Below are 12,706 nucleotides of genomic sequence, written 5' to 3' on the forward strand. Positions count from 1 at the left end.
AACATGACCCGGGACTTGAACTCAATTTCTTTGTGGATGGAGCTTAACTGCCATCAGTTTAAAGAATATCTTTTGCCTTTTAACCATGATAGGAAAGTATGAAAAAAAAAAAAAAACGATGACCCGGGACCTGTCGTCAAAATCCCAAAAGTATGAGAAAAAAAACAAAAAAAAACATGACCCGGGACTTGAACTCAATTTCTTTTTGGATGGAGCTTAACTGCCAACAGTTTAAAGAATATCTTTTGCCTTTTAACAATGATAGGAAAGTATGAAAAAAAAACAAAAAACGATGACCCGGGACCTGTCGTCAAAATCCCAAAAGTATGAGAAAAAAAAAAACATGACCCGGGACTTGAACTCAATTTCTTTTTGGATGGAGCTTAACTGCCATCAGTTTAAAGAATATCTTTTGCCTTTTAACAATGATAGGAAAGTATGAAAAAAAAAAAAAAACGATGACCCGGGACCTGTCGTCAAAATCCCAAAAGTATGAAAGAAAAAAAAACATGACCCGGGACTTGAACTCAATTTCTTTGTGGATGGAGCTTAACTGCCATCAGTTTAAAGAATATCTTTTGCCTTTTAACAATGATAGGAAAGTATGAAAAAAAAAAAAAAACGATGACCCGGGACCTGTCGTCAAAATCCCAAAAGTATGAAAAAACAAAAAAACAAAAAAAAACATGACCCGGGACTTGAACTCAATTTCTTTGTGGATGGAGCTTAACTGCCATCAGTTTAAAGAATATCTTTTGCCTTTTAACAATGATAGGAAAGTATGAAAAAAAAAAAAAAAACTATGACCCGGGACCTGTCGTCAAAATCCCAAAAGTATGAAAAAAAAAAAACATGACCCGGGACTTGAACTCAATTTCTTTGTGGATGGAGCTTAACTGCCATCAGTTTAAAGAATATCTTTTGCCTTTTAACCATGATAGGAAAGTATGAAAAAAAAAAAAAAAAACGATGACCCGGGACCTGTCGTCAAAATCCCAAAAGTATGAAAAAAAACCCCCCAAAAAAACATGAACCGGGGACTTGAACTCAATTTCTTTTTGGATGGAGCTTAACTGCCATCAGTTTAAAGAATATCTTTTGCCTTTTAACCATGATAGGAAAGTATGAAAAAAAAAAAAAAAACGATGACCCGGGACCTGTCGTCAAAATCCCAAAAGTATGAAAAAACAAAAAACAAAAAAAAACATGACCCGGGACTTGAACTCAATTTCTTTGTGGATGGAGCTTAACTGCCATCAGTTTAAAGAATATTTTTTGCCTTTTAACAATGATAGGAAAGTATGAAAAAAAAAAAAAAAAACGATGACCCGGGACCTGTCGTCAAAATCCCAAAAGTATGAAAAAACCCCCCCAAAAAAAACATGAACCGGGGACTTGAACTCAATTTCATTTTGGATGGAGCTTAACTGCCATCAGTTTAAATAATATCTTTTGCCTTTTAACAATGATAGGAAAGTATGAAAAAAAAAAAAAAAACGATGACCCGGGACCTGTCGTCAAAATCCCAAAAGTATGAAAAAAAAAAAACATGACCCGGGACTTGAACTCAATTTTTTTGTGGATGGAGCTTAACTGCCATCAGTTTAAAGAATATCTTTTGCCTTTTAACCATGATAGGAAAGTATGAAAAAAAAAAAAAAAACGATGACCCGGGACCTGTCGTCAAAATCCCAAAAGTATGAGAAAAAAAAAAAAAAAAAACATGACCCGGGACTTGAACTCAATTTCTTTTTGGATGGAGCCTAACTGCCAACAGTTTAAAGAATATCTTTTGCCTTTTAACAATGATAGGAAAGTATGAAAAAAAAAAAAAAAAAAAAAACATGAACCGAGACCTGTCGTCAAAATCCCAAAAGTATGAAAAAAACCCCCCAAAAAAACATGAACCGGGGACTTGAACTCAATTTCATTTTGGATGGAGCTTAACTGCCATCAGTTTAAAGAATATCTTTTGCCTTTTAACAATGATAGGAAAGTATGAAAAAAAAAAAAAAAAACGATGACCCGGGACCTGTCGTCAAAATCCCAAAAGTATGAAAAAAAAAAAACATGACCCGGGACTTGAACTCAATTTCTTTGTGGATGGAGCTTAACTGCCATCAGTTTAAAGAATATCTTTTGCCTTTTAACCATGATAGGAAAGTATGAAAAAAAAAAAAAAAACGATGACCCGGGACCTGTCGTCAAAATCCCAAAAGTATGAAAGAAAAAAAAACATGACCCGGGACTTGAACTCAATTTCTTTGTGGATGGAGCTTAACTGCCATCAGTTTAAAGAATATCTTTTGCCTTTTAACCATGATAGGAAAGTATGAAAAAAAAAAAAAAAACGATGACCCCGGGACCTGTCGTCAAAATCCCAAAAGTATGAAAAAAAAAAAAAAAAAAAAAAACATGACCCGGGACTTGAACTCAATTTCTTTGTGGATGGAGCTTAACTGCCATCAGTTTAAAGAATATCTTTTGCCTTTTAACCATGATAGGAAAGTATGAAAAAAAAAAAAAAAACGATGACCCGGGACCTGTCGTCAAAATCCCAAAAGTATGAAAAAAAAAACCCAAAAAAAACATGAACCAGGGACTTGAACTCAATTTCTTTTTGGATGGAGCTTAACTGCCATCAGTTTAAAGAATATCTTTTGCCTTTTAACCATGATAGGAAAGTATGAAAAAAAAAAAAAAAACGATGACCCGGGACCTGTCGTCAAAATCCCAAAAGTATGAAAAAAAAACCCAAAAAAAAACATGACCCGGGACTTGAACTCAATTTCTTTTTGGATGGAGCTTAACTGCCATCAGTTTAAATAATATCTTTTGCCTTTTAACAATGATAGGAAAGTATAAAAAAAAAAAAAAAACGATGACCCGGGACCTGTCGTCAAAATCCCAAAAGTATGAAAAAAAAAAAACATGACCCGGGACTTGAACTCAATTTCTTTGTGGATGGAGCTTAACTGCCATCAGTTTAAAGAATATCTTTTGCCTTTTAACCATGATAGGAAAGTATGAAAAAAAAAAAAAAACGATGACCCGGGACCTGTCGTCAAAATCCCAAAAGTATGAAAAAAAAAACCCAAAAAAAACATGAACCGGGGACTTGAACTCAATTTCTTTTTGGATGGAGCTTAACTGCCATCAGTTTAAAGAATATCTTTTGCCTTTTAACCATGATAGGAAAGTATGAAAAAAAAAAAAAAACGATGACCCGGGACCTGTCGTCAAAATCCCAAAAGTATGAAAGAAAAAAAAACATGACCCGGGACTTGAACTCAATTTCTTTGTGGATGGAGCTTAACTGCCATCAGTTTAAAGAATATCTTTTGCCTTTTAACCATGATAGGAAAGTATGAAAAAAAAAAAAAAAACGATGACCCCGGGACCTGTCGTCAAAATCCCAAAAGTATGAAAAAACAAAAATAAACAAAAAAACATGACCCGGGACTTGAACTCAATTTCTTTGTGGATGGAGCTTAACTGCCATCAGTTTAAAGAATATCTTTTGCCTTTTAACCATGATAGGAAAGTATGAAAAAAAAAAAAAAAACGATGACCCGGGACCTGTCGTCAAAATCCCAAAAGTATGAAAAAAAACCCCCAAAAAAAACATGAACCAGGGACTTGAACTCAATTTCTTTTTGGATGGAGCTTAACTGCCATCAGTTTAAAGAATATCTTTTGCCTTTTAACAATGATAGGAAAGTATGAAAAAAAAAAAAAAACGATGACCCGGGACCTGTCGTCAAAATCCCAAAAGTATGAAAAAACAAAAAAACAAAAAAAAACATGACCCGGGACTTGAACTCAATTTCTTTGTGGATGGAGCTTAACAGCCATCAGTTTAAAGAATATCTTTTGCCTTTTAACCATGATAGGAAAGTATGAAAAAAAAAAAAAAAACGATGACCCGGGACCTGTCGTCAAAATCCCAAAAGTATGAAAAAAAAAACCCAAAAAAAACATGACCCGGGACTTGAACTCAATTTCTTTTTGGATGGAGCTTAACTGCCATCAGTTTAAAGAATATCTTTTGCCTTTTAACAATGATAGGAAAGTATAAAAAAAAAAAAAAAACGATGACCCGGGACCTGTCGTCAAAATCCCAAAAGTATGAAAAAAAAAAAACATGACCCGGGACTTGAACTCAATTTCTTTGTGGATGGAGCTTAACTGCCATCAGTTTAAAGAATATCTTTTGCCTTTTAACCATGATAGGAAAGTATGAAAAAAAAAAAAAAAACGATGACCCGGGACCTGTCGTCAAAATCCCAAAAGTATGAAAAAAAAACCCCCAAAAAAACATGAACCGGGGACTTGAACTCAATTTCTTTTTGGATGGAGCTTAACTGCCATCAGTTTAAAGAATATCTTTTGCCTTTTAACCATGATAGGAAAGTATGAAAAAAAAAAAAAAAACGATGACCCGGGACCTGTCGTCAAAATCCCAAAAGTATGAAAGAAAAAAAAACATGACCCGGGACTTGAACTCAATTTCTTTGTGGATGGAGCTTAACTGCCATCAGTTTAAAGAATATCTTTTGCCTTTTAACAATGATAGGAAAGTATGAAAAAAAAAAAAAAACGATGACCTGTCGTCAAAATCCCAAAAGTATGAAAAAACAAAAAAACAAAAAAAAACATGACCCGGGACTTGAACTCAATTTCTTTGTGGATGGAGCTTAACTGCCATCAGTTTAAAGAATATCTTTTGCCTTTTAACAATGATAGGAAAGTATAAAAAAAAAAAAAACGATGACCCGGGACCTGTCGTCAAAATCCCAAAAGTATGAAAAAAACCCCCCAAAAAAACATGAACCGGGGACTTGAACTCAATTTCATTTTGGATGGAGCTTAACTGCCATCAGTTTAAAGAATATCTTTTGCCTTTTAACCATGATAGGAAAGTATGAAAAAAAAAAAAAAAACGATGACCCGGGACCTGTCGTCAAAATCCCAAAAGTATGAGAAAAAAAAAAAAAAAAAAACATGACCCGGGACTTGAACTCAATTTCTTTTTGGATGGAGCTTAACTGCCATCAGTTTAAAGAATATATTTTGCCTTTTAACAATGATAGGAAAGTATGAAGAAAAAAAAAAAAAAACGATGACCCGGGACCTGTCGTCAAAATCCCAAAAGTATGAAAACAAAAAAAAACTAAAAAAAAAACATGACCCGGGACTTGAACTCAATTTCTTTTTGGATGGAGCTTAACTGCCATCAGTTTAAAGAATATCTTTTGCCTTTTAACCATGATAGGAAAGTATGAAAAAAAAAAAAAAAACGATGACCCGGGACCTGTCGTCAAAATCCCAAAAGTATGAAAAAAAAAAAAAAAACGATGACCCGGGACCTGTCGTCAAAATCCCAAAAGTATGAAAGAAAAAAAAACATGACCCGGGACTTGAACTCAATTTTTTTGTGGATGGAGCTTAACTGCCATCAGTTTAAAGAATATCTTTTGCCTTTTAACAATGATAGGAAAGTATGAAAAAAAAAAAAAAACGATGACCCGGGATCTGTCGTCAAAATCTCAAAAGTATGAAAAAAAAAAAAAAAAAAAACATGACCCGGGACTTGAACTCAATTTCTTTGTGGATGGAGCTTAACTGCCATCAGTTTAAAGAATATCTTTTGCCTTTTAACAATGATAGGAAAGTATAAAAAAAAAAAAAACGATGACCCCGGGACCCGTCGTCAAAATCCCAAAAGTATGAAGAAAAAAAAAAACATGACCCGGGACTTGAACTCAATTTCTTTGTGGATGGAGCTTAACTGCCATCAGTTTAAAGAATATCTTTTGCCTTTTAACAATGATAGGAAAGTATGAAAAAAAAAAAAAAACGATGACCCGGGACCTGTCGTCAAAATCCCAAAAGTATGAGAAAAAAAAAAAAAAAAAAACATGACCAGGGACTTGAACTCAATTTCTTTGTGGATGGAGCTTAACTGCCATCAGTTTAAAGAATATATTTTGCCTTTTAACCATGATAGGAAAGTATGAAAAAAAAAAAAAAAAACGATGACCCGGGACCTGTCGTCAAAATCCCAAAAGTATGAAAAAAAAAAAAACATGACCCGGGACTTGAACTCAATTTTTTTTGGGATGGAGCTTAACTGCCATCAGTTTAAAGAATATCTTTTGCCTTTTAACCATGATAGGAAAGTATGAAAAAAAAAAAAAAAACGATGACCCGGGACCTGTCGTCAAAATCCCAAAAGTATGAAAAAACATAAAAACAAAAAAAAACATGACCCGGGACTTGAACTCAATTTCTTTGTGGATGGAGCTTAACTGCCATCAGTTTAAAGAATATCTTTTGCCTTTTAACAATGATAGGAAAGTATGAAAAAAAAGAAAAAAAACGATGACCCGGGACCTGTCGTCAAAATCCCAAAAGTATGAGAAAAAAAAAAAAAAAAAAAACATGACCCGGGACTTGAACTCAATTTCTTTGTGGATGGAGCTTAACTGCCATCAGTTTAAAGAATATCTTTTGCCTTTTAACAATGATAGGAAAGTATGAAAAAAAAAAAAAAAAACGATGACCCGGGACCTGTCGTCAAAATCCCAAAAGTATGAAAGAAAAAAAAACATGACCCGGGACTTGAACTCAATTTCTTTGTGGATGGAGCTTAACTGCCATCAATTTAAAGAATATCTATTGCCTTTTAACCATGATAGGAAAGTATGAAAAAAAAAAAAAAAACGATGACCCGGGACCTGTCGTCAAAATCCCAAAAGTATGAAAAAACAAAAAAACAAAAAAAAACATGACCCGGGAATTGAACTCAATTTCTTTGTGGATGGAGCTTAACTGCCATCAGTTTAAAGAATATCTTTTGCCTTTTAACCATGATAGGAAAGTATGAAAAAAAAAAAAAAAACGATGACCCGGGACCTGTCGTCAAAATCCCAAAAGTATGAAAAAGAAAAAACAAAAAAACAAAAAAAAACATGACCCGGGACTTGAACTCAATTTCTTTGTGGATGGAGCTTAACTGCCATCAGTTTAAAGAATATCTTTTGCCTTTTAACAATGATAGGAAAGTATGAAAAAAAAAAAAAAAACGATGACCCGGGACCTGTCGTCAAAATCCCAAAAGTATGAAAAAAAAAAAATAAAAAAAACATGACCAGGGACTTGAACTCATTTTTTTTGTGGATGGAGCTTAACTGCCATCAGTTTAAAGAATATCTTTTGCCTTTTAACCATGATAGGAAAGTATGAAAAAAAAAAAAAAACGATGACCCGGGACCTGTCGTCAAAATCCCAAAAGTATGAGAAAAAAAAAACATGACCCGGGACTTGAACTCAATTTTTTTGTGGATGGAGCTTAACTGCCATCAGTTTAAAGAATATCTTTTGCCTTTTAACAATGATAGGAAAGTATGAAAAAAAAAAAAAAAACGATGACCCGGGACCTGTCGTCAAAATCCCAAAAGTATGAAAAAACAAAAAAAAACTAAAAAACATGACCCGGGACTTGAACTCAATTTCTTTGTGGATGGAGCTTAACTGCCATCAGTTTAAATAATATCTTTTGCCTTTTAACAATGATAGGAAAGTATGAAAAAAAAAAAAAAAACGATGACCCGGGACCTGTCGTCAAAATCCCAAAAGTATGAAAGAAAAAAAAACATGACCCGGGACTTGAACTCAATTTCTTTGTGGATGGAGCTTAACTGCCATCAGTTTAAAGAATATCTTTTGCCTTTTAACAATGATAGGAAAGTATGAAAAAAAAAAAAAAACGATGACCCGGGACCTGTCGTCAAAATCCCAAAAGTATGAAAAAACAAAAAAACAAAAAAAAACATGACCCGGGACTTGAACTCAATTTCTTTGTGGATGGAGCTTAACTGCCATCAGTTTAAAGAATATCTTTTGCCTTTTAACCATGATAGGAAAGTATGAAAAAAAAAAAAAAAAAAACGATGACCCGGGACCTGTCGTCAAAATCCCAAAAGTATGAAAAAAAAAAAACATGACCCGGGACTTGAACTCAATTTCTTTGTGGATGGAGCTTAACTGCCATCAGTTTAAAGAATATCTTTTGCCTTTTAACCATGATAGGAAAGTATGAAAAAAAAAAAAAAAACGATGACCCGGGACCTGTCGTCAAAATCCCAAAAGTATGAAAAAAAAACCCCAAAAAAAACATGAACCGGGGACTTGAACTCAATTTCTTTTTGGATGGAGCTTAACTGCCATCAGTTTAAAGAATATCTTTTGCCTTTTAACCATGATAGGAAAGTATGAAAAAAAAAAAAAAAAAAACGATGACCCGGGACCTGTCGTCAAAATCCCAAAAGTATGAAAAAAAAAAAACATGACCCGGGACTTGAACTCAATTTCTTTGTGGATGGAGCTTAACTGCCATCAGTTTAAAGAATATCTTTTGCCTTTTAACAATGATAGGAAAGTATGAAAAAAAAAAAAAAAACGATGACCCCGGGACCTGTCGTCAAAATCCCAAAAGTATGAAGAAAAAAAAAAACATGACCCGGGACTTGAACTCAATTTCTTTGTGGATGGAGCTTAACTGCCATCAGTTTAAAGAATATCTTTTGCCTTTTAACAATGATAGGAAAGTATGAAAAAAAAAAAAAAAACGATGACCCGGGACCTGTCGTCAAAATCCCAAAAGTATGAAAAAACAAAAAAACTAAAAAAACATGACCCGGGACTTGAACTCAATTTCTTTGTGGATGGAGCTTAACTGCCATCAGTTTAAAGAATATATTTTGCCTTTTAACCATGATAGGAAAGTATGAAAAAAAAAAAAAAAACGATGACCCGGGACCTGTCGTCAAAATCCCAAAAGTATGAAAGAAAAAAAAACATGACCCGGGACTTGAACTCAATTTCTTTGTGGATGGAGCTTAACTGCCATCAGTTTAAAGAATATCTTTTGCCTTTTAACCATGATAGGAAAGTATGAAAAAAAAAAACAAAAAAAAAAACGATGACCCGGGACTTGAACTCTGGCCGCCAAAATCCCAAAAGTGTTAAATGTTAATGCTTAGACCACTAGGCTATAGGGGACAATAGGAAAACATAAGTTTGTTGAGTATTTGAACCTCACTGCTAAGAAACATGAGAGGGGGGGGGGAACAGAATCCGACGGGAATAAAACAGCTGTCGGAATCCGTTCCCCCACCCTCATTATGAGAGGTTTTGAAGAAGTGGCTTAAAAAAAGGCTGATTCAATTGTGAGTTGCACACAGAGTGACTTTCTTTTGCATGTGAAAAGATATATGCTAAAGTTTGAGCTGACTCACAAATGTAGGCCTACTCGACTACAACTCTTCCTCTTCTCAGTGTGTTCCGCACCGTCGGCTGAAATTGGTCCTTTTTGGCTTTGTTTCGGCCGATTTGACGTTGAATCGGCGTCCGGCCGCCGGTGAGGGAGCTCTGATTGGCTGTTCAGCTTACTGAACGAGTCAGTACACGAGAATAATAGTAAAACAGCGAGCAAAGGGCTGTTCTAATGTTACATCGTCTTACCTGAATGTTTCTTGGTGAATATTTCAATATCAACATCAGCAGAGTGAAATAAAGAAAGTGTGTAGCAGGATTGGTATTCAAAACGGTATAAGCATGCATTGCTTTGTTTACGGTTTGTGTATCTACAGCCTGCAGCGTCGGTTTCCCTTTTTGAATGACGAATATATCTGCAGAAATAGACAGTTGTCACATTTACACGCAGGCGCAGAACGCGCATTCTAGCTGACAGTCGGCTCTAGTTCTCTCGGTGTGGTCAAGTGCAGCTTTTTACCCCGATGCGAGGCGACAAAACAGTCGGCTTTCATCAGCGCTAGTTCGTCGGCGTCGGCTTGGTGTGTTCCAGGCTTTAGACTTGCTGATGTCACTAATGTCATGTAGTCCCTGCCAGCCGTTTGTTGTAGTCCTTTTCTTTAAAAGCAAATATCTTCCTTTGCTTTGAACTTTGAGCGTTGTAACATTACTCACTAACTAAAGTTAAAAAAGTGAAATCATACATACCACCCCTTTAAATGTCTTGCAAAACAAATAAAACTGCATTGCTGCAGAAACACATTTGAGTGAGTATGTTAAAAAAGTTAAAGAATATACATTACATTTCCTTAATTTTCATAACATTCACAGTTCTAAATCGTTTTTCTACAGACTAATGTGCTCCTTTTTTATTCCGTACACAAAAGCTCCCACACTTATTACTTAATTTATAGTCATAATAATGAGTTAAAAATATAAGGTGAATAATCTTGTTCCCATATTTGCTGCATATTTCAGGACTGTAAATGGTCCATATTTATTTTGCAGTCCCACACCTCAAAAAACGATTCTTTAATCTTTGTTTTGAAAGAAAGCACAGCATGTTTTCATTTAGCCTAGCAGCCAAAAGCACTGAAGTCCAGCAGTGACCTTGTGTTGCTCACCACACCCAATTCTGCAAACCCATTACAGATAATCTTGCAGACTTCCTGAACAACTGAACAACATGTTATTTATTTGAAAAATAATATTTATTATAAAAGTACGTACAAGTATAAGAAGTTTGTACAATAGGAAATCAACACAAGCAAACAGTTCAGTCAAAAGTACGAAAGCAGCCCTAGTAGCCTACAGGATTTCAGTTGAATATAAAGTTATGAAAATAAACTTTGCCCTTGGCCAAATTGATTTGTTCTGGAAAAGGTAGGCCTAATAGATGAATAAGACCAAAAATTGCCTGCTCGATATACCCAAAATTAATAATACCTCATGCTAAACTATGTATATAAGAGCCAGCGGCAAAATCCTGAGTTCTGGCCGAGATAAAGCTGTTCTCGGCGGGTACATGAGCACTGAATGGCTTTTGACAGTCTGACGGTCTCCAAAAATGTCTAAACAAATCGTCAAATATGCGATATGTAACGCATAATATATAGCGAGGCGGTTGTTATAGCAAATACAACCCCGACAGGCTGATGGGGACTTGAATCAGTCTGAAGGAGTAGTATTCGCTATATAACAACCTCCTCGCTATACATTATCCTGCTTACATGGCTACCTACCAAATAAATCAATAATTTGACACAAAATATAGATTTAAAAATTAGTTTATTGATTTTAAAAACGATTCTATTGCTTCCCTTAAAGAACACCGTGTCCATGGCAACGCTTTGTTTTTCATGGAAACGGTGTGTTATACTTAGCAGCGGTCTGTTATCAAGAAATAACAGACCGCATTCTACATTAGAATTCAACCAAGCCATAATAAGTTTATATATTCACCTACCGGTATTTGAGGTCTAAATAATTACATTCTATTCTCACAACGCTTGAAACTACATTCCGTGACACAATAACAGAATTTTATTTATTTTTTTTATTATTATTATTAACGAAGCAAATACAAACAAAACAGGTACAATGTAAAATCTTACTACAGACCCACAGAGCATATCTTAGAAAATAAATACATAAAAGAACAGAAGAACATGGAGCATGTTATAAATGACAAAAGGGCAATTATTCAATAAGATTGATTATAAAAGAAGCCAGTTTCTCTGCATTCTTGTTATTAATCAATAATAAAGAGTTATAAAAAAGTTTCAACTCATTCCTCCAATGAGTAATGTTAGGAATTGTCTTGAAAAAACGACATTTATGAATGAAATGTTTACTTAACAAAATGACATTGTTAATGCCAAAATCATTGTGATCATTGCGAAAAATACCAAATTTTATATCATTAATTGTTAGATTCATCATCTGAATACCTTTGGAGACGAACAAATGTTGAAGGTCCAGCCAAAACCTTTGTACAACTTCACACAAACAGAAAAGATGATCCAAATCTTCCGGCTCATTTTCACAGAAGCTACAGTTTCCTACATCCATTTTAAATCTCTATTTTTAAGAAATCATTAGTTGGATAAATCCTATTTATAATTTTAAAATGCATTTCTTTCGTCTTTGGTGGGACTGGTAATTTTAAGTATTTGCATCTAATCTTTTTTTTTTATCTCCTTTCCAAAGTCTTTGAGAATATATTCTCTTTTGAGAGAGCTTGTTTGACAGTTAAGTAAACAGTTCCTAATAAACTTGTTGTTACATTTATAATTCTGAAAATGAATACCATTAATTTGAAGTTGTCTTAAAGGAACACTCCGACTTTTTGGGACTTTAGCCTATTCACCTTATCCCCCAGAGTTAGATAAGTCCATACATACCTTTTTCATCTCCGTGCGTACTATAAGTCTGTTTGACACACCCACCGCTAGCCTAGCTTAGCACAAAGACTGGATGTAAATGGTTGCAGCTAGCATACTAATCCAAATAAGTGACAAAATAACGCAAACATTTTCCTATTTACATGTTGTGATTTTTATAGTCACAGAGTGTACAAAAAACAAAGTCACATGAGACACAGACATATTTTAACCGTATAAATACTGGGAACTATATTCTCTGAAGGCGAAGCACTGCTACTTGGGCGGAGTGATAACCGCAGCACCTGAGACGCGCCGTGGTGAGGAGCAGAGAGTTCGTTCAGAGTTTGGGTAACAGAGTCAGCAATTTATAAATAGTAAAAGCGTAGTTTACAATCATGGATTTTCGCTGTATTGTATAGAACTGTGACAATAAACAGGGGATACCAGGTAATACCATGATGTTTCATAGAATTCCAACTAAAAACGCTGACCGGATGAAGAAA

This window comes from Phoxinus phoxinus, assembly GCF_949152265.1.
Source record: "Phoxinus phoxinus genome assembly, chromosome: 25".
Lineage (NCBI taxonomy): Eukaryota > Metazoa > Chordata > Actinopteri > Cypriniformes > Leuciscidae > Phoxinus > Phoxinus phoxinus.